At 38.5% G+C, this 22,957-nt stretch overlaps 2 long non-coding RNA genes across 4 annotated transcripts; one reads left to right on the top strand and one right to left on the bottom strand.

The window, feature by feature from the left end:
- Window positions 1-724: 724 nt before the first annotated feature.
- LOC110350634 (uncharacterized) lies at window positions 725-6,533 on the bottom strand. 2 transcript variants are annotated; one of them, XR_015448982.1, is made up of 3 exons: window positions 5,870-6,533; window positions 5,652-5,762; window positions 725-857 (listed from the first exon to the last, which is right to left on the bottom strand). It is a non-coding gene; the product is annotated as an uncharacterized LOC110350634 (long non-coding RNA). The 2 variants fall into 2 exon arrangements; XR_002397323.2 differs by lacking the exon at window positions 725-857 and adding an exon at window positions 3,339-5,536.
- Window positions 790-13,612, top strand: LOC110350635 (uncharacterized). Of its 2 annotated transcripts, XR_002397324.2 has the most exons (5): window positions 790-926; window positions 7,622-7,722; window positions 10,226-10,331; window positions 10,936-10,999; window positions 11,542-13,612. It is a non-coding gene; the product is annotated as an uncharacterized LOC110350635 (long non-coding RNA). The 2 variants fall into 2 exon arrangements; XR_015448981.1 differs by lacking the exon at window positions 10,226-10,331.
- The last annotated feature ends 9,345 nt before the right edge of the window (window positions 13,613-22,957 follow it).

Raw genomic sequence — 22,957 nt, 5'->3', positions numbered from 1 at the left:
GATTCACCGATATGCATTATATGACAAGGTGACATTGAAAATAAATGGTCTAAAAAAAAAAAAGAAAGAAAATAAATGCTCTAAGAGCTATCACATTTCTCCTAACAAGTTCATCTGATCATTCAAAGTTTGGCTCAAAAAAATTGTTTTTGATACTTCTGATTTGATTTTTGGAACAGAAACTTTTGTTTATTTTTTTCAATGCCACTGTACAATTTTATTAACCATTCAAGTATAGCAGCATCTGGTAAAATTGAGACAGAATTAGGATTGAAAAATGAATAGATATTCAGAATCTAACAATTTGAAAAAAACCACTACATACTCTTTTCACAAACATGTTTTCACAGAGCCAATACAGCACTAGCCATTAACCCAGTACACCAAGTGTGCTGAAGTAGAAAAGATGCAACTAGAAAAGTAGCTACACTAGAAAAACCAACACTTTAGAAAAAGAGTAAAACACTTTTAATTTCTCCCTGTTATCCCCTAAAACAACATCTTACAGTCTAGACCCACTTTTATAGTCCTTCATCAGCTTCCAGAATATTTGTCAGGATGGAAAAAATAAAATGACACTGGCCAGTACAGTCTCTGGATATTTAGGTAAGAAAAGGGAAGAAAGTCAGTTCTCAGAACAAATTAGTCAGCTTCAGTTTCATCAGCATGATCTTTGTGTTCTTTGTTCTTCCCCCCTTTTAAAGTGTTTATCTTTCTTTTGCAAAAGCTCCAGTTTGGCAGGCATTTGTGCCTCTCAGTTCTCTTTGTTAGCTTCCATTTTGTGGGTCCGTTTCTCTTCCGCCATTTTACTTTGTTATTCTCTTCTATTGAGAAGCACTCTTCTCCAGTTCTTTCACCTGATTATCAAAAGAAGCCACAGTGAAATGAAGACAAGAGACCAGCAGTGTATTCTACACAATCCACCGGTAAGGAAAGCCCTCCTTAATCTGAGCTACCTGGCCACATGCAGTATTTCAGGACAGGAAATATTGAATCCGTATCCCAGAATTGTTTGTTTCTTGAAAGCAGCTAGTTTTGCTTGCTGTTTATCAGCCACTATATATGATGCAGGGCTATCATGTAATAGTGAAAAGATGATTCTCATGTTATAAAATGGTCCTTTATGCCATCAAGCTGGCTGGGTGGCATGCCATTGCTTTGCCACCATCTGAACATTGCATAGCACTATTGTTCATAACACTGATATTTCTAATCCCTGCAGTAACTGCTCCCAGTTGCTGTTTCCTATTCTCACTTCTCTGCCTTCCTTTGCTCTCTCTTTATTGTCTCTTTTCTCCTTTGTTTCTCACATGTTTTTGAACTTTGGTCAAAATAGAAACATAACCAGATGTCGTAAGAAAGTCTCCTTCACTTCTCTGTTGGCTGAATGAAAAGTATTCCAAGGTCAAATATAAGTGAAAGGAGCTAGTTAGAACTAGGAGACATTTTTGCCCCATCACTAGGCCTATTAGAAAACCCTACAGAAGAAACTAAAAAGTAAGAGACCCTTTAGGGATCTAATCACGGATGTGGTTTCTCCAGTGGTTCTCGTATCAATGCTCATCTCTTGTTCCCACTGCTGTGCACGTCTCCTTATGTGAAACCCCCGCATCTCCTCAGGCCTGGGCTGCTTTGCACTGGGCCTTATGATCCTTTCTGGTTTCTACTGTGACTTGGGTCAGTTGCTTACAGCTCCAAGCCATGGCTTGGCTTATGCTTCACATGACAGCTAGACATGTTCTGCTTGATCCTCCAGATTCTATTAGATACTCTAGGAGTCCTTTTCTTTCTTTCTCTTCCTTCCTTGCTTCCTTTCTTTTTTTGACAAATGAAAATTGTATACATTTATTAGATAAAACATTAAAATTCATATACATTGTGAAATTTATATACATTGTAAATGGCTAAATTGAGCTAATTCACATGCTTATAATGTTTTTGTAGTGACAACACTGAAGTCTATTTCCAAGAATACATTGTTATTAAGAACACTCACCCTGTTCTGCTATTATAGACAGCTAAGTTAGAAATATTACAGGCAGTCAGATAGGGCTGGAGAGAGGCAGGACAAAGGTGAAACATATCACCACTGTGCCCGGAGACACACCTGTTGGAAACCAGGCCTCAAGATAAAGATGAATGACCAGGCCTGCATACTTCCTGAAAAGACAAACATGGGGCCTAATGAAGTCTAGATAGACATCAGTCACCCTGGTGGGAGTCCAAGACCTCTGGACCCTTCATTTCCTAGGAAAATCTTTGTTCTTTTCATGCACACTTGTTACGAGACTTGTTTCCCCATTGGATCACTGTTAACCTAAGTGACTATACTTGTAACCTTATTGATTAAACATAGCTATAACCAATGTTGTACCTACGTAGGTTTTGCTCTATAAAACTTCCTAGTAAAGTAGGGTTCCTGGGCTATCCATTCGGGTCCCCTCCTCTTGATCCATTCGGGTCGCCTCTCAGGAGCTGTCTTCTCAATAAATATTTTTCTACTCTTTTTTTTTTTTTTGGTACCAGCGATCGAACTCAGGTCCTTGCTCTTGCACAGCAGGCAGCAAAACCACTGAGCTAAATCCTCGACCCTATTTTTCTACTCTTAACCTCTATTGTTCGTAGAATTCATTCTTCAATTTTTAGAGAACACGAGCTTGGCGTGTCAGACAGCTGTTGAACATATTTCTCTTTTCTAACTACAATTCTGCGTCCTTTGAAATATCTCCAACATCCCACCCCCAGCTCCTGTTAATCCTATTCTACTCTCTGCTTCCCTGAGTTTGACATGCTCCGGTTCTCCATATGAGTGAGATCATGCAATATTTATTTTTCTGCACTTGGCTTATTTCACTCAACATAACGTCCTCCAGTTCCATCTATCTTGACACATAGGACATAATCTTTTCTTACTGTTGAATTGTGTTACATTGTGCATATATATTACCAGAGTTTTGGGGTGATAGCCCCAGCTCTGGGGGTCCCAAAAGACCAGGCTTTGTCATTGGTCCCAAAATGCTAATCAAGGAGATGAGTCAAGGTAAAGGGCAAGAAAAAGAGCTTTAATCAACATAGCCATTCTGGGAAGAATAAAGATACAGAGGTTCAAGATATGTTTTCATGAGGCTGACAGCAACTTTGAGGTTTCATAAGAAAAGGGAGACAAAAGGTTAGGGGTTTGCATAGCTGACAGCGTAGGTCACACTGGTCCTGCCACGGTCTGGTTGATCATGACCACAGGACTGGTTCTGTGAGTGGTGCTGGAGAATTTCTTTTGGTTGGAACAGGAAATCCAGTTCCCATGAGATCACTGCTTCTGCTTAGAGATCAGTTTCCTTTTCTCCAACAGTAACTGCCCCCTGAGGGGAGGTGATCTCATTGGGAAGCCATCTCTCTGTGAGGCTCTGCTTTTCCTAGAATCCATGGTGACTGCAAGTTTAGGAAAATGACTACAGCCTTCTAGGCACTACTCCAGGGGGTCTTGAAATTGGACATTGCAAAAGTTTACAACTGAATATCCCCACAAATCTTGAAATACCTTAGTTATTCTTATCTTGGTGTCCTCCGTCTTAAAGGGGGATGAGACAAACTAGGTAAATTTATGGCTAATAAACTTTAATGCTAAAAAACCAGTTTTTAGGCAGACAGTCCTTAAGCAATTAACATGCCTCTGAGCTGAGCTGAACAGAGATCTGACCCAGTTTTAAGGTAATAAGGGAACCAGATATAAACCAAAGTCAGAGATGCTGCGTTCATCCACTTTCAGTTACCCAGTGGGCATCTGTAGGCCAAGCTTCTAAATACCTGTAATATATACTTTTTTGTTTTGTGTTGTGATGCTGGGGATTGAACCTAGGGCCTTCAACTGAGCTACATCCTCAGCCCTTTTATTTTTTATTTTGAGAAACAGGCTTGCTAAGTTGCCCAGGCTGGTTTCAAACTTACAATTCTCCTGCCTCAGCTTCCCAGAATATGCTAGCTCACAGGTGTGCACCACCATACCTAGCTTAAGTATCACTTTTTTGGGGGGGTACTGGGGATCAAACTCGGGACCTTGCTTTTACAAGGCAGGCAGTGGTGCCACTGAGCTATATCCTGAGCTAAATACTTGGGCCCAAGTATTGCATTTTTATACATTCATCTGTTGATGGACACTTAGGTTTATTCCATACTTGATCATTGTGAATAGCGTCATAATAAATGGTGGGAACACAGATATCTCTTCAATGTATTGATTTCATTTCCCTTGGATATAGACCCGGTAGTGGGACGTCTGGAGGATTTGGTAGTTCTACTTTATTTTTGGAGGAGCCTCCATGCAGTTTTCCATAATGGCTGCACACTCCTACCAACAATGTGCAACTGTTCCCTTTCTTCATCACCAACACTTGTGATCCTTTATTTGTGGGAAAGGGGGAGCAAATTCAGAGGCACTTTATGTTCCCAGACATCCTTTCTTTTTTCAAATCCTCCCCAAAGTGCTGGGATAACAAGTGTATGCCACCGGACTGAGCTCACTTATTATTTTTTGTGGTTTTGATAGTAGCCTTTCTAATTATCCCATTATGATTTTACTTTTCATTTCCCTGGTGATTTAGCAATAATGAGAACTTTTTTCATATACCTGCCTATTGGCCATTTGGATGTCTTCTGTGAAATGTTTTTTCAGGCCTTTTACCCAATTTTTTTTTTTTGCCCAATTTTTGATCGGGTTATTTGTTTTTTGCTATTCAATTGAGTATTTTGGATGTTAATCCTTTATTAGAAATATTGTTTCCAAATATATCCTCCTTTTTTGGAGGTTGTCTTTTCACTCTGTTGATTGTTTCCTTTGGTACACGGAAGTTTTTAGCTTGAGGTTGTAGTAATAACTTCCTGTTGCTGGATACAATACTGCACACCCACAATATAAAGAAGAGGTTTAATCTAGCTGACTTTTTAAGGGGATTCAATCCATGGTCAGCTAGTTCCAAGGCAGAAACATCATGGCGCAAGGGTGTGAGGGGCAGAGCTGCTTAGATATGGAGGCGGGGAGGCAGAGCTGGGGAACAGTGACAGAGAGAAAGAGGCAAGGGACCAGAGATAGTACCCAGGCCACACCTCCGTGACTCACCCAGGCACACCCAGAGAAGTGCTCCACCAATGTGCCGGGTGGCTCACAAGCCAAGCAAGTAGACACGATCAAGCTTAATCATCACAGATGTAATTCCACTTGTTTATTTTTGCCTTTCTGCTTGGGTTTGAGGTCAAATACAAAAAGTCATCGCCTACACCGTCATGGAGATTTTCTCCGGAAGCCCTGACTTCACTATGCACTTGGCTTCCTGGCACCCTGGCTTCCTGTTGGGTTGAATCAATAGGAGGCCAGCATAAGATGGAACTCAGGAGAAGACGGAGGCCATGGTTTTCATTATCTCAGCTCCAAAATTGGATTTACCGCAAATCTAATGAGGCTTAAATCCTGCTGCTCATGTTGCTTCCAAAATTCTGGGGGGAATTCTCACAATGTGTTTACGTGCAGCATGTTTTCCTGAAACTTAAAAAGGAAAATATTTCTTGCAAATATATCCTGTCTTAGTCACTCCCCTCATCACTGAGAAACATGACCCAACACCCTCAACGTAAAGGAGGAGAGGTTTATTTTAGCTCACGTTTTAGAAGATTCAGTCGTCCTTGCCTGGTTGGTGGCACAGTGGAAGGGCCTGGGTAGAGAAAAGCTGTCCATGACATGGCATCCAGGAAGCAAACGGAGAAGGCTGGAGCTAAAGAGGAAAATAAACTGTTCCAGGCCACACCCCCTAGTGACCCACCTCTTCTGACCAGATCTCACCTCCTAACAAGTCAGCTATAAATCCCCAAATCCAGTCACCTTCCAAAAGACTCGCCTATGAGCACTCAGTATGAGGTTCTTGGGGAACATCTGGATATAAGCCATATGTACACTAATAAAAATGATCCTTTTAAAAAAGAAGATATTTTAACTGTTGTGCCCAGATTGTGAAGTCCCAGAGACCACCAGGAGACCGTTTCCGATGTAAGCACACAAGGGTCGTTTATTCAAGCTTAAGCAGGGACTCTCAATTGTCACCGACGCAGCGGATCGAGATTGAGAGCCCCGAGCCTCAAAACTAGCAGGGTTTTTATTGAGTATACAACAAGCTTTGGTTGTTAGTAGCCAGGTGATTGGTTAATACTAAATACATATGAAGTGTAGGGTTTTGATTGGTTAGGCTTAGGGGGGGTTAAGGGGGTTACGTATAGATTTTTGTGAGGGAGAAAAGGGGCAAAGATTAACGGCCGGTTGTTACATACTGATCGTTAGCAGACCCACTAATGGCCGCATCTATCTTGTGTGGACAGTCAGCTCATTAACTGCTTATCCTACAGATAGTGTGCCTGGAACGCTCTCTCCCCGGGTACACAGGTGGTTGGGTAATAAACTCAGGAATTTCAAGTGGTGAATTCCTAGTTTAAGCACAAATTTGAGAGAACAAAGGAGACGGCTCCAAAATGGAGTCATTTTGGTCCCACATTAACCACGATTGAGTATGACCATGTTTCTTTCAACTCTGACTTCTCCCCCGACACACACACTGCCTGTCTTAGCAGATGTCACTGCGAGCGCTGTAGGTATTTTTTGGCATCTGGCTGAGAAGACACCGAACTGAAGAGTCATAGAATATAATTATGCGGTTCACAGTTCTTTCCATGTATATGCTAAGTTATTGTCTGTGAGGTTTCAGAGGCAAGAAGGTAGCAGAGCTTTCACTCTAGTACTAAGGGTCTGTACTTCCCTTCCTGTGCCTCTTGATCATCAGTGAGCCTGATTCCTCCACCTGCAGGCACATTAGCCCATCCTCAGCCACTTGCCAACATTTGACACTCTCTTCCCACCTCCTCATCAGACTCCAGGGCATTTTTCTGGTCTTTTCACTCAAGTTTTACTCTCCACTACAGCCCTGCCTATCCCCCTCACTGTCCCAAGCTGAAATCCATGTCTTTGCTGAGCCAGGCATTGCCCACAGATTTCCCTTATCCTGGGGTGGTCTTGCCTGATCACAAATGGTTATCTTCTTATTAATTTCTTGCTGGTGTGACACAAAATACTGATATTGATAAAAATAACATAAAACTCATAATATAGTATCACAACAAGAATGCTAAATACATATGATCCATTCAAAGAGTATTTAAGATTAGCTACTCCATAAGCAAACTTAGGATGCTGAAGTCTGGCAATGCCTATATGAAAGATATTTATATTTTCAACCTTGATGATAGTCTATAAGTTTTATTGTTACCAGTAGTAAGTTACAAAGTTGAAACAAATTTTTCTAAACTATTAATAGTACCCATATAAATTTTGATAAATCTACTCTTTCTACTAAAAATATGACATTTTGTGTAAAAAGAGAATACCAAGGAATATGAAGTCAAAATATAGAAAATGGTATTTTAGAGATTGCTTTCAGGCTATTAATAAAATATTACACTATTTTTTTGGATTTGTGATATATATGATATTGGTCATGCTATTCAAGTTTGGAAGTTGTGGGTTTCTTTAAATCATTATAGATGCAGGTTTGCTTTCACACATAATTTTGTGTTATTTTTCTTAAAGGGGCAATGCAAATTGTACAACTTTCAACTCCAAAATATCTGGACCACTTTCCAGCCAGGCTTATTCCCTCCCTGCCAAGCAGCTGCCTCCTACAGCAACAGGTAAAACTGGCTCCAGAAACCTCTTTGCCCCTTTGAGCACAGGGCAGTAGAGCTAACTTGGCAGTCTGCCCTCCGTGGTTTGTTTCCTGGCCTCCTGCTCATGACTCCTTAGGAAGATTTCCTCAGTGCTGCCTAAGTGTGTTGTTTCCCAGTGGGATCCTGACTGATGTAATTTGTATAAAGCAAAAATTAGGTAATGCGTCTTAAAGGACAGTTTCTGGAGCTATTGCAGCCCTGTCCGGAGCCGTGCTTATGTCTACACAGTGTGGTGTAGAGCAGTAGTTCTCAGACCTCGGGCCTTATCCGCTATTTACGCTTTTTGAAATTGTTGAGGTTGCCAATAATTTTGTAAATGTTGGAGATTCTCTATCTATCCATCTATCTGCCCATCTACCTAGGCATCTGACACAAGAAGTGATAAAAAATGAGGAATCTTCAAAAAATTTAATATATTACAATAAAAGACACATGGCCATGAATCCTTCTCAAAATATTCCCCGTCACTTTGAACACACTATCTCATGGTTCTTTCCACTTTCTGAAGCAGTTCTGGAAGTTCTCTTTTGTGAATGTCCTTACAGGATGTGATGAAAAAATACAATGAATGCTGCTGCTGTGTGCCTTCCAATGCCAAGCAGGCTAGCAAAAATGTTGCAGTGTGTCCTCATCCACCTTATTCAGTGGATCTGGTACCATGGGATTTGTGGCTCTTCCTCAAAGTTAAAATGACCATGAAAAGTAAACGTTTTTAATTGATCTAGGACATCAAGACACTCTGGAAGAAGAACTTCCAGAACTGCTTCAGAATGTGACGAGAGTATTTCAAGGGGAACTGATGGCAATGTGTCTTTTACTGTAATAATATTTTTATTTAAACACATCATATTTTAATATATATGTAAATAACAACTGAGAAATTTTTAACACTATTTATTTTGTAATAAAAATAGTAATTTCATTATATGTCAACATAAACAATTCATTGCTATGAACAAAAAGTATTTCTCAAAAACTAGTGAGAATAATGACATTGTTTCATAACTTTGCAGAATCTTTTTGTTGTCTGACATAACAGAAGACAATTAGATTCTCATATCTGCCTTCATATTCATTGTTGTGGTATTTCATGTCATGGATCTTTGGCAAATTCCACTCCACACTCATGAGAGAATGACAATCAGGCTAATTCAGCTTAGTATTGTTAAGATACTTTGGACCTTATTGGCCCTCTGAAAGAGGTTTGGGGACCAATAGCATTTTATGGGCCACATTTTAGGGAATATATTTTGGGAACAGAGAAACGGGCACTGATTTGAGAGTTAAGATCACTGGGTTTTAGCTCTAACTTTGCTGCCTCCTAGCAATGTGGCCTAGAGGAAATTACTCAACCTTTTTTAAAACCCAGTTTCCACATCTATTAAGTGAAAAATGTAAACAGAGTAACTAAATGTACTGCTAATAATAAAATTTTAAATTTGTAATCTAATATTTACTAAAAGAAATATCAGCTGTCCTTAAGACACTTTGGAAGGTAGTTGATGAGATGCCAGTGTGGTCTATCTGAATGTTAATGAAACTAAGTGCTTTGGTGTTACTTCTGTTCTGAAGGTAGGTATCAGAAAAACAAAAGAAGAAAACAATTATAATGAAATTAATTACGGCTCATTTTGTTGAGAAACTGGCATGCCTATTGGAACTCTCAACCTCCGGTTTGCAACCATCAAAGACAGGACGTAGTTATGACAAAGCACTTTAAAGCTTGCTGGGGAAGATTCCAACGCTGATTCCCAACTTTCCATTAGCTAGACACTTAACAAGTTGCAAATACCTAGCCAACTTCAATGATACCTGGCATGAGTGTTTTGAGCTCTAAACCAGAAAAGGAACTGTGGAAAAAAGAATGCAATTAAATGCCAAGAGAAGTTCACATATGTAAGCGCTGAGTTTAAAGAAAACAGTCCCTCTGCTGCATCCTGGCTAGTTTGGACTGGGGACAGGAGTGGCTTTTGTAACTCTCCCCACCCTGCCTGGGCTGTGTCTACCCATGAAACAGCCTTGTTCTGGAACATCCAGTTAAGCTGGATCTCTGAGGCTGTACTTTGCCAACCTGAGAACAGTGTGCACCAACAACACAATCCTTGCCTTTTCTTATTTTTTCTGGGGTTTAATCTGGACCTATGAATATTAGCCTGGTGATTATGGTAGATGCCAAGAGTAAGAGGGAAGATGGAAGGTCAGGATCCACTAAAGAAATTAGTCACTGTTGAGTCAGGTAACATCAACACCACAGACATCTGTTCCATTTAGAAAAGACTTTTGTCTAACTTGTGGATCTATCAGTATGAGTCATGCTCTTTGGGTATGTCACAAAAGTACCTAACCTATAGATACCAGTGATAGACTGGAGTATCAGAATCCTCACCCATATTATCCATGGAGGCGGACTGTAGAATTTACTTCCCTTTGTAGTTTCCCTAAATTTACACTGATTCTTAACTTTTAGATTCATTGCTCAAGAGCTTTACGTGCAACTAACTCTGAATTGGAAGTAAACACATTCTTCTGGCTAGCCAGTCCTCAATCGTTCCATTCCAGCAGTGTTTTATCAGGTATCTATACGAACAGGAGTCCAGTGTTCAATAGTTAACGAAACAGCCATGATCCCTACCCTATTAACCTTATGATCTAGTCATTCTCCAGTTACAACTACCACAGGTTTCAAGAATTAGTCAACCAACTATTCCCAAAGGACAATTGACTGTTCTGAAAAGAACCATCCAAACACCTCAACTTAACAATTTAAAAATAACTCTAGGCCTAGAGGTGTATCTCAGTGGCAGAACACATGCACAGGGCCCTGAGTTCAATTCCCAGCACCAATAATCAACATAAAAATAACTAGGAAGAGATTATATCTATGCACAGGGATTTAAAGTTTGTTAAACAGATAGGACTAGAACCCAGCTTTACTAGCTCCCCAGACCTTCCCTCTTTGGTGGTAGCTCTACTTTTCTGCCTATTTCCCTTCCCTAAAGACCTAACTTCACATTTAGAGTATTTATACCTGTAACTATCATGACAGATGCAGCAACAGTGATTATTGACTCTAGCAAAAGAAATGTCTTATTTGCCCAGTATATTTGCTGACTGCTAGAATACAGTTGTGACATATATTTGTTTTTCATGAAACTTTCTCTATTTTTAAAATCAAAGTCCAACAGAAGATGAACACATGGAAAGTATTTCATGCATAATTTTGAATGGATGGATTTAAAGGGTAAGTATTAAGTATGATATTAATCTCTACCCTTTTATTTGTATGGAAAGTTCCATCAAAGCTTACATTTCATAAACACGAAATATTCCTTTAAACTGGCTGATCAGATTATCAAAATAAGTGTACATAACTTTTGGACCAGAGATTGTAGAAATGTTCTAGACGGACAAAATTGTGAAATACATTTAAAAGTGGGAGGACAATCTCAGCTTCCTTTTTAAAAATTTTTTCTTCCCTCTTAGAGACCAAGTGAATTCATTGTCCTTTAGCCTAGGGTACTGGGTAGAGCAGTTGAATTCATGAGAAAATTATCAAGTGGCTAGTGTTCTAGTTGTCTCAGAAAGATTTTTGTAAAAAAGACCCAGGAAAATCACTGTCAGTACAAAGCTTGCATCCTCACAAGGAATTTAGCTAGCACTGGAAAAGAGTCCTTTATTTTTAGGGTTTGGGGGAAAACTGGAGAAATGGAAAAAAGGAAACCATAAAGAGATCTACTGCATGCACAGCACTGAACTTTACTTCCCCCTATTCCTTCCATCCAGCGAAAAGGACACTGATACCATTGCTATATTATCTATAAAGAAGCTGAAGTTCAAATCTGCACTTGCCCAAGGTCACATGACCTGAAATGCAAAGCCTGGTCTCATTTGTATCCTCCTGAATACCAATCCTATGTGATCTTCATTATCCAAACATGACTATGCTACAGGAGCCATGATGTGGAATATGCAACATCGTGTTTAACTTTCACAACACCCTATAGAATAAATGTTATTTCCAATTTCAGAATGAAGAAGCTGCCCCAGACAGGTGAGGTCATTTTGCCTAGCAGAGCCTCATATGAATAACCTTTCTATTATTTTGGTGTTTCTCAAACACTCTGGGAATCTGAGTCTTTTCTTAGAAGTGTGAGCATTCTCTTCAAAAACTTATAAATTTTGTACATTTATTTTAAAGATAATACTTAGAAATCAATGGAAGCTTCTTTTGGATACTCAAACAACATAGTAAAGTTTCAGTGTAAGCATTTGTGTTCCTGCTTATACACATTATAGTGTTTATTCAACCTTTAACAAATGCATTGGCAAACATGTCTGGCTCCATCAGTTTGGCATGCCCTCAGTCAAAATGATAGCTTTCCCATATTTGTACTCAGAGTTAATTTTTTGCTATTTACACAATCATACTTTTCTTTTGCAATAATAATTCATAACTGGAACATTATTAGAATACTAGGGTATTTAATCTTTTGAGACAACGACAACTCTAGAATCCTGCATAGGAAAGATGGCTTTATTGGGTAGTTATGAGAGCACTAAGAATTTTCTTGAAGCTTCATTGACAAGCAAGTGCAGTTTTAACTTAATGTTAATTTTGGGTGGGTGGGACAAGCAGAGGTTATGGTGACACTAAAGTCCTCCAAAGCACCTTTGGTAACACAGGTTAAATAGAGAATTGATTGATGTCATGAAAATGCCACCATAATGCAGGGAAGTAATTTTATTAGGCAGATTAATGATGATAAAATAGGTAGACTTAGTACCTTTTATAGTCACAACAAATAATGGAGGACTGATATCAGAGTACAGTACAAGAGAAGTCTCATCGTAGTTCAGAGGAAAGTCCTCCTAATGGCAACAGTTAGCAAAATGAGTTGGACTCAGATTGTCCAATTGCTCAATACACAGAGGTCTCCGCAGCCAGAAAAACACAGGCAATTGAGAGCAATGTTTTTTAAAAATCTATAAAATTATAAACTTTATTGAAGCTTGTTTGCTTCACTCTGTCAGTGACCAAAAATAGTTTTTTTATTATAATTTGGAATGTATTGTGCATTTCAGTGGATATCTGCTGTTCTTGTCCAACCATTTATTTCATCTCCTGGCGGAAGTATCTGGGGTTTTGTTTTGGTTTGGTTTGGTTTGGTTTTGGCAAAGCCTTGCAAAATCACTAAGCTGCCTGGCCTGGGCTTGAATTTTCTATCCTCCTGCTTCAGCCTCCCAGAGTGCTGGAATTATGGACATGCGTCACCACACCTGGTTTAGTGTCCTGATTTTTTTCATTTGAATATCCACCCCTCCTCCATGTTGTCCATGTGGCTAGTGGCTACCTACTGGGTGGAGCAGGACAGAACATTTCCATCATTGGAGAAAGCTCTGTTGGCTACCACTGATTTAGATCCCTGCTGTGACCATATAAAATAATATTTAGTAAGGTACTGTATAAACTTCAAAGCACTTCTAAAAAATCCTATTATCCTAATTATCATTATGATCAGTCAAATTCATTATCAGTCACAGGAAGGCAGGGGTTTTCTACAAATTAATTGAGTCCTTTATGAGCCGTGGCAATCTTCCAGATAATTTATTTAAGATTTTAATAAAATGATCATTAATCAATTGTTAGTCATCACATAATTTCTTGCTTGACTTCCTTGATATTGAACCCTCTCTGACTATTCAACTTAAGTACAGGAAACTCTAAAGATCCTTCACCTGAGCACAGGAGTGCGACCAGAGCTTTGTCCTTTGGAGATAAATTAGTGTTGAATTTGGACAGCCAAAGGATTAGGACCAGTATGTGATTTTTCAACTGGGTACTGAACCCAGGGCCTTCACGATATGCTATATCCATAACCCTTTTTATTTTTTATTTAGAGACAAGGTCTTGCTAAGTCACTAAATTGTCTGGGCTGGACTCCAACTTGCAATCTTTCTGCCTTAGCCTCCCAGACTCCTGAGATGACAGGTGTGCTAAGGAGCAGTAGAGGTTTAGTGGTTAAACTCACAGCATTCTATCAGAACTTTTCATTTCAGAGCTGTGACAAGCACAGCCAGGAAAGGCCTAGCTCTCCCCACTCTGTCCACTCCCTGTGGGGTACCAGAAGATGTGCAAGAATTCTAAATTTCAGGCTGACCTACTAGGTTTTTATAAAGTTATATTTGTCAAGGTGGAAGAAGAATAGATATTTTATGAAAAGATTTGTTACATATTTAGTTACTAGGTTTGTGAGCCTCAGCTCTTACTCTTGGCTAACCGTGCCCTGGGATATGCGAATGTTAAGGGCAGGTCTGTACAAGGAAGTCATGCCTCTAGGCAGATGGCAAGGCAAGTCCTTGGGGAGAACCAGCCACAAAAAATCTTACCGGGAATGTGCAGAAATCCCTGCAAGGGTGGGAACCAGGAAGACTGAGCTGATGTCTGGGTTACATTTAAACATTTGGAAAGTATCAAAATATGATAAGACTGTGCTTGATAAATAATGGCTTCATCCAAAGAAAACTTACAATCAAAGTAGAGAACATGTAAACAGTGAAACAACACATTAGCAACAGTTTATTTCATACTCGGTGTGTGTGTGTGTGTGTGTGTGTGTGTGTGTGTGTGTGTGTGTGTGTGTGTGTGTTAGTTACTGGGGATTACACCCAGGGCCTTCACACTGAGCTACATCCCCAGCCTTTTTTAAATTTTGAGACCAAGTCCCACTAAAGTTGCTAAGTTGCCCAGGCTGGGCTGGAACTTGCAATTCTCCTGTCTCAGCCTCCTGGGGTGCTGGCATTACAACTGTGAACCATCAGTTGCAGCTCTATTTCATACCTTAAAGTACAAGCAAGACTGCTGAACACTCAAGCAAGTTAAACAAAACCTAAAACATTCAAAATATTCCCTCTTATTTTAGTTTTTCAGCTCATACAGAAAGGGCAAAAATCTAGAGAGAATTACCAAATATTATCTCAATGGTCTATAGCTGACCTTTTAAACTAAAGAGTACTGGTAAGATTACAAAACCAGTCACACCCTGGTGTACACAGAAAACCACAGGGCTAAATGTTTTCTTCCAAAAAGAAAACTGGTTAGGAAGTTGTGAAAGGCAAAATTGAAGCATATTTGCTCTCAGTATCTATCAGATTTTCTTTCTTGGTGGTCACATTCAGTGATTCACATTCAGTTAAAGACCAGTTAGACCAGGCTGGTTAGGGACAGCAGGAAGCAGTTAAAAAAAGCACTGATTCAGGAATCAGATCCCCTGGATTTTAGTCTCAACTCTGCACTGTAAAAGCTGTGTGACCTCGGGGAAGGCATTAAACTTCTCCATGGTCCATCTCTTAAGACTAATGTGCTTGCCAGAGCAATTAAGCAAGAGAAAGAAAAGGCATTTAAATAGAAAAGGAAATAAGTGAATTAAAATGTGAAATTGTCACATGTTGGCTGATGACATGATCTTTCATATTGAAAATCCTACAAACACCAAAAAAAAAAATCTGTTAGAACTAATGAATAAACACATAAAATTTGCAGAATATAAAACCAACACAAAAACCAGTAGCATTTCTATAGTGATTAAAAACAGCATGACAATGGCATAATACAGACACATGGATCACTGGAACCAGATAGAGGCTACAGAAACAACCGCAGGTGCATTCAGCCATCTGATCTTTGCAAAAGGAGCCAAAAACATATGCTGGAGGAAAGACAGCCTCTTTAACAAATGGTGCTGGGAAAACTGGGTATCTACATGCAAAAGATTGACTCTAGACCCATATATCTCACCGTGTACTAAACTAAAATCAAAATGGATCAATGATCAGAAACACTTTCTCTGCTGGAAGATCAAATAGGTAAAATTCTTGAAGACATAGGCATAGGCAAGGACTTCCTGAACAGAACCAATGTCAAGAATCAACAAATGGGATCATATAAAATTAGAAATTTTCTTCATGGAAACCAGCAACATAGTGAAGAGACAACCCACAGAATGGGGAAAAAATTGCCAGCTAGTCCTCAAACAGAGGACTAACATCTAGAATATATAAAATAAAAAATAAAAAAATTTAGACTTCCCAAAATAAAAGACCCAATCAAAAACTGGGCAGTTAAAATGAACAAACACATTTCAAAAGAAGAAGGATAAATAGCAAATAAATTCATGAAAAAATGTTCGACATCTCTGGCCATTAGAGAAATGTGAGATAAAACAACACTGATATTCTATCTAACTCCAGAAAGGATGGCTATCATCAAGAAATCAAATAATAACAAATGTTGGGGAAAAAAAATCAGAAACTTAAAACAAAAACCTCAGGCCCAGGAATTTAGCTCAGTGGCGCTGCACCTACCTCATAAACACATGGTCCTGAATTCGATCCCCAGTACCAAAAAAAAATCAGAAACTTAAAACAAATGTGGGTAAGGCTGAGGGGATAAAAGAACATTTTTACATTGTTGGTGAAAATGTAAATTAGTACAACATTGTAGAAATCAGTATGAAGATTCCTCAAAAAACTAAAAATTGAGATCCCATTTGATCCAGCTATTCCCTTTCTAGGTATCTTCCTTAAAAAGTTAATGACATCACATTACAGTGATATGTGTATGCCCATGTTTATAGCAGTACAGCTCATAGTAGCTAAATCTTGGAAGTAGCCTATCTGACCATGAACAGATGAATGGATAAAGAAAATGCAGTATTTACACACAAGGGAATATTACTTTGCTATAAAGAAGGACAAATTCAAGTCATTTATAGGAGGATGCACCTTGAGACCATAATGTTAAACAAAATAAATCAAACACCAAGCCTATCCATTGCGTGCCTTCTCTAATATGAGAAACCCAAAGTATAAATAAAGAACAAAGTAAAAGATAGATAATAGGAGGTAGGGAGATAGTTCTTTTGCAAATGTGAAGGGGACCAAGAGATGAAGGAGAGGGAGAGAAGGAGAAGGGGATGAAAGAAGAACTGAGATGTGTTGTGTACATGTACCAACTCCCCATGCAGAATGTGATCATTATGTACTACAAACACGTAAAGCACATAAAAAATAAAAATTGAAAAAAGTCAGTTGCATTTCAAAACACTAACCATAAATTATACAAGAAAGCCAAGAGAACAATCTCATTTATATAGTTTCAAAAAATACTTAAGAATAAATTTAACCAAAGAGGTGAAAAGTTATATAAAACACCAATGAAAGAACTTGAAGAAGACACAAACAAGTGAAAAGATAACCCATATTTGGGGATTGGAAGAATTACTATTGTTAAACTGTCAGTGCTACCCAAAGTGATTCACAGTTCAACGCAATCTCTATTAAAATTTCAATGTCATCCCCCCCAAAAGCCAAAGCAATAATGAACAAAAAAGACAAAGTTGAGGGTGTCATACTGATTTGAAAAGTTACAGTAATTAAAACAACATAGTACTAGAAAAAAATTGACCAATGTAACACAATCAAGAGCTCAGAAATGAATTCATGCATTTTATAATCAATCAATTGTTAACAAAGATGCCATGACTATACAGCGGGGTAATAGTACTTCAACAAATGGTGTTGGGAAAACTGGATATCCAAATGAAATGGGATGAAAATGAACCCTTATCTCACATGAAATTTTTTAAAATCAAGTAAAAATGGATGAAAGTTTTAAATATAAAGTCCAAAAACTGTAAAGCTACTAAAAGAAAACGTAGGAGAAAACCACATGACATTAAAAAAAAAACACATGACATTGGTCGGGGCAGTGATTTTTTTTTGAATTTGATATCAAAGTGCAAACAATAAAAAAAAAATGAAATGTATTGGTCAGCTTCACCATTGCTGGAACCAAATAACAACACCCACAGCTTAGAGGATGAAATGATTTATTTGGCTCAAAATTTCAGAGGATTCGGTCCCTGGTTAGCTGGTTCCTAGGCAGGAAAATCATGGTGGAGGGACTTGGCAAAGGAATGCTGCTCACCTTATGGTGTCTGGGAAGCTCAGGAAGGGAACAGTAACAGAGACTGCATATGGTATCCAAAGTCACACCTCTGTAACCTACCCAGAAATACCCAGAACTGTATTTTACTACTCCACTAGGTAGCTCCTAAGCCAGTCAAGTTGATACAATCAAGCTTAACTGCCACATGGGATTTCATAAAACTAAAAAGCTTCCCTGCAGCAAAAGAAATAATTAACAATGTGCAAAGTCAACCTATGGATTAAGAGAAAATGTTTATAAGCCATACATCCAATGGGTATTAATATTGATAGTACATAATTAGCTCAAATAATTAAATAGCAAAAAAAAAGAAAAAAGAAAAAATGAGAAAAGGAACTAAATAGACATTGCTCAAAAAGAAGGCATTCAAATGGTCAACAAGTATATGAAAAAATGTTTAACATTAATAATTAAGGGAATGTAAATTAGAGCCATGATGAGATATCATCTTACACTTTAATGGCTATTATTAAAAAGACAAAGGATAACAAATATTGGTGAGGATATGGAGCAAAGAGAAACCTTTATATGCTATGGATAGGACCATAAATTAGTACAGCCATTATGGAAAACTGTATGGAGACTCCTCAAAACACTAAAAATAGAATTACCATATGATCTAGCTATGCCACTTCAGGATATTTATGCAAAAGATTTGAAATCAGTTCGTTGAAGATATATCTGTACTGCTATGTTCATTGAAGCACTATTCTCAATAGCCAAATTATGATATGAACGTAAGTGTCCATTAACAAATGAATGGATAAAGACAAGGTGATATGTATACATAATGGAGTATTACTCCGCTTTCAAAAGAGGAAATCGTGTCATTTGTGAAAGCATGAATAAACCTAAAAGGGATTGTGGTAAGTGAAACAAGCCAGCCACCAAAATACAAATGTTCTCACTTACACATAGGATCTTTAAGAAGTTGAATTTACTTGGGAACCTGAGGCATGAGAAAGCCAGTTTGGGTCCTTTAGCAAAACCTTGTCTCAAAAAGAAATTTTTTTAGAAAAAGCTGGGGATACAGCTCAGTGGTATAGCACCCCTGGGTTCACTCTCCAACCACAAACAAAAAAATGTTGAATTTGTAGAAACAGAGAAGAATGGTGGATACAGAGATTGGCCTGGAGATGTGGGAAATAGAGAAATTAGGGTCACATCTTAGACACATGTGATTTGTTTTTTTGAGTTCTGTTGCACAGCACGGTAAATATAGTCAATAACAGAGTATTATACATTTCAAAATTGCTAAGAACAAATTTCAGATGTTCTCATCATGAAAAATAAGTATTTGAGGTGGTGAGTGGATGTGTGAACTACTTTGATTTAAATATTCCACATAGTATTCATACACCGTATCATTTCCCTCATACCCTATGAATTTATACAATTACAAATAATCAATTTTAATTTTTTTGTTTTTTAGTACGAGAATCAAACTCAGGGCCTTGTGTTTGCCAGGTGGGTACAGCACCACTGAGCTACATCCTCGGCTCTCACTTTCTATTTTTAAAATGTCATTATAAATTAACATTATGACAAAGCCTTTAGCACAAACAATCCATAGGCTCTGTGAATATATTATTATTTTCATTTTTCAAGTACTGCTGTTACTGGTATTCTTTTCTGTCACTAGAAGGGGAGAGGTGAGAGAGACAGAGAGAGAGAGAGAGAGAGGGAATAAGTAAGCAAGGTTTTTAGGTTAGGTTTAAGTTCAGTGACAAGGGGTATTTATACTTCAATACTTGATCTAAAGTCTAGGATGTTATTGTAATTTCTCAAAAACCTCCATGAGGTAGATATTGCTGTTTCTTTTTGTTATATCCAAGTACAGATTTCATGAATTTGTTGTGAATTCAAAATAAGACCGTGTGTTATAAAGCCCTCAGTTTGGGAATGAACACTCCAGGCCATTATTCACAGAGAGTGTTTGAACATCAGAGTCCCAAGTGAGAATTCCGACACTTCCTCAGGTGGGTTAGTTTGGGTCCTGTGTCCACCTCTGAGCCAATCACTGTCTCCTGGGAAACTGAATATGCCCTCTGTGGGACACACAGGAAGTTACATTGCAGGTTGTTTAGGTTCTTCCAAAGCACACTGACAATCTGTGAGTGGAGTATATGCTTGAAACAACAGCACAAAACAAAAGAAAGATTTAAACCCTTGGGTGCCATGAGGAAGGAGGAATAGGGAAGAGGAAACGTGCACTTGGTAGGCTACCGACAAGTGTGCCCTGTGCTGTGTGATTTGGGGTAAGTTACTTCCCTTTACTTGTATGTAAGATAAAGTGTTGGAGCCAACCAGTGATCTCGTATGTTAACATGCATAACATTTACCTGCTTTACTCATTACAATTGCCATTTCCAAGGCCCTATGCAAACAGGTTAAATTTTTAAACTGTGCTCTACATCTGGCTCTGCTATAAGTGGTCTGTGAACCACTCACAAAGAAACACTGGTTGAGATCAAGGGTTCACAAGGACAGGTCCAAGGACATGTGCCAGTTTATGAACTGTTTGTTCCTGCTCTTTGGTGAGGAAGGGAAGGAACTTCCTCCAGGATGCAAATTGAGCACAGTCATCCAGTTAATTTTTTTTTTTTGTTTTTTTTTTTTTTTTGGTACCAGGGATTGAACTTGGGACTTTGTGCTTGTGAGGCAGGCAGTGGAACCACTGAGCTAAATACCCGGCAGTTAATTATTTCTTATTAGCACATATTTGCAGTACATAACGTTTACATCCCTTGTATGGAGTTGGTCCATGTACATAACCCATCTTAACTCTTCTTTCATCTCCTTTCTCTCCCTTTCTTCCGTCTCTCCATCCATTTCCCATTTGAGAGAGCTCTATATCCCTACTCCCTATTATCTATCTTTTATTTTGCTCTTTATTTATACTTTGGGTTTCTCATCTAAGAGAAACCATGCAGTATTTAACCTGCTGGGTCTGATTTATTTCACTGAACATTACGGTCTCAAAGTGCATCCATTTTCCTACAAACGACTCAAGTTTATTTTTATGCAAGACTTCCTCTATGAAAGAAGCACTGCACTGGGCTGGAGATTTAGCTAAGTGGTTCCGCCACCTGCCTCACAACCCCAAGGTCCTGAGTTCAATCCCCGGTACCAAAAAACAAAAAAAGAGGCAGTGCACTGAGAATTAGATGCCAGTAGAGTTTTGTTCTATTATAGTTGTTATCTAAGACAATTGTTTCTCCCAGGCACTGACAACAGAGTCTAGAGAAGGTAGGTCCCCATGAGATATATAGAAATCTAATCCAAGGGGTGCTGCAAGACTCAAGATGCTGCAAAGTTTAGCATGTCAAGCAGCTGCACTGAAAGAGTAAAGGTGTGAAGATTTTGCATGGCCCTGAGGGCGTTTTACCCTCTCTGTTCCACTGTCACAAACCAAACAATGCCTTAACTTCCTTAATGTGAGACTCTGGGATTAGGTTATTTAGAGGGAAACTAAATTCTGAAATGGTTCCACGCTGCTGCTAAAGGCTGAGCAGCAGAGTAAGTTGGTACTGATCCCTGCTTTACCAGCTTCCTCATTGATACACATTTCATGCAACAAATTGTAATTCCTTCTACTTGTATGTGGTGGGATTGAAATACATAGTGAATGTTTAATTTTTTTATTTTTTATTAGTTCATGTTTGCAGTACATAATGATGATATTTCTCATAGGGAGTTGGTACATGTACACAACATTTCCATTACTCCCTCTCAAAATACTCACCCTAACTTCAAAACTCATTGCTCTTGCCACTCTCTGGAGCACTTCTGGAAGTCCTCTGTCATGATCGTCTTTATAAAGATGATCAAACATGCAGTGAATATCGCTACCAAGTGCCATCTAATTGAAAGGATGGCTTGGAGAACACATTACAGTGTGTTCTCATCCACCTTATTCACCAGATCTAGCACCCTGTGATTTCTCGTCTTTCCCAAAGTCAAAATGGCCATGAAAGTAAATGTTCTGGATCAGTTCAGGACATTGAGGCAGGCACAACAGCATAAATAAAGGCACTCATGGAAGAGGACTTCCAGAACCGCTTCAGAAAGTGGCAAGGATGAATTGATAAGTGTTGTTATGGCTGGTATCTAGATGTTCCCCCAGAGCCTCATGGGGATCTTTGAAGGTGGCTGGATTAGGGTGTGTAATACTGGGATTAAGGATGTGATGCTATTTTTAATCTTAATATATTTCTCCTAAAAGTTCTAAACAACCCAATATCAATCAATGAAATTGAAAACATAATTAAAAACATACCAACTAAGAAAAGCCCAGGCCCTGATGGCTTCACTGCTGAATTCTACAAGACATTTAGACAGGAACTACTGATTAAACTCTTCAATGAAATTGAAAGGGAAGAAATACTCCCAAACTCATTCCTGGAAGCAAGCATCACCTTGATCCCCAAAGCAGAGAAAGACCCAACTGAAAAAGACAACTATAGGCCAATCTCACTAATGAACATAGATGCAAAAATCCTTAATAAGGTACTGGCAAATAGAATGCAGAAAATCATACACCCTGACCAAGTGGGATTCACCCCAGGAATGCAGGGATGGTTCAACATATGCAAATGAATAAATGTAATACACTATATCAATAGAGCCAAGGACAAAAACCATATGATCATTTCAATAGATACAGAAAAAGCATTTGACAAAATCCAACACACATTTATGATAAAAACCCTACAAAAAATTGCAATAGATGGTGTCTACCTCAATCTCATTAAAGCCATCTATGAAAAACCAATAGCCAATATACTAAATGGTCAAAAACTGAAATCCTTCACACTAAAATCAGGAACAAGACAAGGATGTCCACTATCACCCCTCTTGTTCAGTATAGTTTTGGAAACATTAGCCATGGCAATTAGACAAGAGAAAGAAATAAAAGGAGGGCAACCCACTTTCTGGTCCCCCTTCTGTGTCTCTTAGACAGAAGCTTTCTTTCTCTCAATAAATTTTTCCTACTCTTAAAAAGAAAAGAAATAAAAAGAATAAAGATAGGAAATGAAGAAGTCAAATTGTCATTATTTGCAGATGACATGATACTCTATATAGAAGACCCCAAGAACTCCACCAAAAGTCTTCTGGACTTAATAATCAAATTTAGTAGAGTAGCTGGATACAAGGTCAACACACAAAAATCAATAGCTTTCCTCTACACAA

This window comes from Heterocephalus glaber, unplaced genomic scaffold (genome assembly GCF_053883595.1).
Source record: "Heterocephalus glaber isolate CG9 unplaced genomic scaffold, H.glaber_assembly_v1.0 deba00000594, whole genome shotgun sequence".
Taxonomy (NCBI): Eukaryota; Metazoa; Chordata; class Mammalia; order Rodentia; family Bathyergidae; genus Heterocephalus; species Heterocephalus glaber.
The sequence above is the reverse complement of the archived record's forward strand: the minus strand, read 5'-3'. Positions and strand labels throughout refer to the sequence as shown.